We start from the raw sequence: 2,869 nt of genomic DNA on the forward strand, positions 1-2,869 counted from the left end.
GTGGAGCCGGCATCCCTCAACACAAGGCAGCCCTGGAGAAGAGCTACTGGAGTCACACCTCACCATGACACAGGATGGGCAACTTCAGGTCTGGGGTGGGTTTAGATGCCAAGACCAAAATGCCTCCAAATCCATGGAGGAAGCAGCTCTTCCCCACCCGACCCAGCCACTTGTGCTTCTCCAGCAGGAGACACCATCTCCATGAGAGCTCCTGGTGGCTTCTCCTTTCTATGGATTTGCCCGCCCACTTTTTCTACTCAAACCATGATGAAGAGTTGATGAAGCAGTGATGAAGAGTTTCCAAACTCAACTGCAGGCTGCGTAAGTCAGTACTGAGTTTGGCTCATTATGACCACACCGTCTTCTAGTTTCATCTTACACTCCCAAGCCCGTTACACTGCAATACAGGGACTCGAGGAGATGTGGCTACCACAGCAGGGAAACCTCAGACATAACTGCATCTACTATAAAGTTTATATTTTTGTGTTTGCATTATTTATATTTGTATAACTTTATAAAGTATTAATTTTTTTTTTGCGCATTCCCCAGCCTGGTTCAAACCCAGTCTCAGTTTGCTGAAAATCAACTCATGGTTCAGAGCAAACGTGGAGGAAACAGTGATGCTCGCTCCAGCAAAACCCAACCAGCCCTACCCCTTCCCTGGGGCACTGGCCATTTTGTCCTACAGCTTTATGCCTCAAATAAAGCCGGGATGCAAGTCCAGAAGGAAAAATTACATGCAATTTTGGCTTTTTTTGCTGGCTGCCTGGGCATTTCCCAGCCCTCGAACCGCACCCCCCCGGCTGCGAAATCCACCCAACACCTTCACCCTCACTCCACCGCCGACGCGCGAGGTTAACGCAGTGCAAAACTAATTGCTAATTACAGGGTCCAGCCCAGATCTGCTTTGCCAAAAGAGGAAACGCAGGGGATGGGCAGGAGCTGTCAGGGGCTGGATTTGGGGAACGTTACTCCAGGCTCTTGACACCCCCCTCAGGGTTTTGACCTGCAAAAGAGGGAAGAAAAGGAGCAAAAAGGCACGTGCCTGGACACGGGGCTGCTTTCACATCCTCTTCTCCTCTGGCACCCCCCAAAAACCCTACGGCTTAACCTCACGCCAGACCCAGCCCTGGCATATCTGCTGATTCACAGGATGATCGGCGGCATGCAATTAGCCGTGGACCTAAATCTCACCGGGCTCAGGGCTGCAGCCTCCCCCTCTCCATATTCAACATCTCCCTTATTAATTTTGGTGGGTTTTTTTTTGGTTTTGGTTTTTTTTTTTTTAAGCTTTGCTGAGGCTGCACTACTGAACGCCCTGAGCAAGGCTGTTCGCTTCCCTTCCATCCGTTCCCTGAAGTATTTCAGCTGAGGCCAGCAGAGCCACAAATAAAAAGGTAAGAGCTCAAAGCATTGCTCACAGCAGGACACTTCGGGTAGCGACACGGCCATCCCGGGCGAGCACAGATACCCCCTGGTATCTGCAAAATGCTGCCACGCACCCCCAAAAATCCCATTACCCAGCGCCTGCATTGCACGGAACTTTTCTGCTTTTAACCCCAAAATGGAGAATTGCTGGGATGGCAGGGGAAAACCTCTCTCTTTCCCCCCTCCACCCTCTTATTTTTGTTGTTGTCAGCACCAGTAATTTGGGGGGTGCCTGCGCTCGCTAAACAGCGCCCGGGCTCGCACGCCGCTGCCCGGCAAGCCCGCCTGCAAGGGCGAGAGGATTTGGAAACCTTGAGCTGGAGAAGCGTTCACGGCCAGGGCCAACCTTCAACAGGGGCCCTGCGAGTTAAAGGCACCCCAAAAAACCTTCCCACAGCCGCTGGGCTCGCTGTATTTTCCGGATCAGCTGAAAAAAACCCAACAAACCCCCAGCAAAGCGATTCAGAGGGCTAATCTCGTTTTAACCTAAATTTATTCAGCGGGATGCAAAACCAGCATAATCTCCTGCAGCTAAGAAAGCCGGCAAGTCTTCAGCGGAGCTGCTCCCTGCCTGGGGGAAAATGTTCCTGCCACGTACCGTAACGCTCCAGAGACTCCCATTAACTCCCCTGTTCCTACCGGGGGGTGTAAATATTTGGATTTCGGAGACCGAAAGGCTGCCGAGGGAGCTACAGGAGAGAGCAGCTTCGCCTCCACAGCTTTCACAGGCTGAAGCCGGACGCCAGATAAAAGATTTGGGACAAGGACGCGATAGCGGGTGGGGTGGGACGGTGAAGGGAGGCTGCCGGGGTTTAGGGTAGGGATTTGCTGTCCGAGAGCGACGTCACTCATTAACACAACTTCTACCTTTGAGTTGGGGGTGTCGGTGCTTTCTTATGACACGGGACCATGGGGAGAGATGGGGAAACCCCTCTCTTGCACCCAGGGATGCCGGGCAGGGCCAAAGGCATCACGGGCAGCCCAGCCACCCGCGCACCCCTCCCGGGCTCACCTAGGACACGCCGGCACGCCTCGGATGCTCGGGTCACCACGCCGCTGGCCATAGCGAGGGTGCCTGCGTTTGCGTTGCTTATGAGAGTCCTCACTCCCTCCACAGCACAGAAAGCTCTTTTTTTTTTTTTCTGGTTGGTTTTTGGGGTTTTTTTGTGCAAGACCGCTTCTGCGGAGCCGGTTGCTGGAGGGGTGCAGCGCAGCACCCACGCCTGCCACCAACGGGGCAACCCGCTCCTTCGGATCAAACCAGTTCGGTACGGGGAGAAACTGCCGCGGTTTGCCTGCGTGTGGTCAGACAAATCATCGAGAGTCAAACTTGAATTGGCTCTAATTAAAGGCTTTCCAACCAACAGATTAAAAAAAGAAAAAAAAACCCCAAACCTAAAATCGACCTCAACGCCCGCTCCCGGCACTGAGCGACCGGCTG

At 53.3% G+C, this 2,869-nt stretch overlaps 1 protein-coding gene across 1 annotated transcript in view; it reads right to left on the bottom strand.

The window, feature by feature from the left end:
- The window catches only part of TNFRSF21 (tumor necrosis factor receptor superfamily, member 21), a gene marked incomplete at its 5' end in the record, with an annotated part of 27,855 nt that overhangs the window by 5,115 nt on the left and 19,871 nt on the right, over positions 1-2,869 (bottom strand). The window lies entirely within an intron of this gene.

This window comes from Phaethon lepturus, unplaced genomic scaffold (assembly GCF_000687285.1).
Source record: "Phaethon lepturus isolate BGI_N335 unplaced genomic scaffold, ASM68728v1 scaffold36316, whole genome shotgun sequence".
NCBI classification, from domain to species: domain Eukaryota; kingdom Metazoa; phylum Chordata; class Aves; order Phaethontiformes; family Phaethontidae; genus Phaethon; species Phaethon lepturus.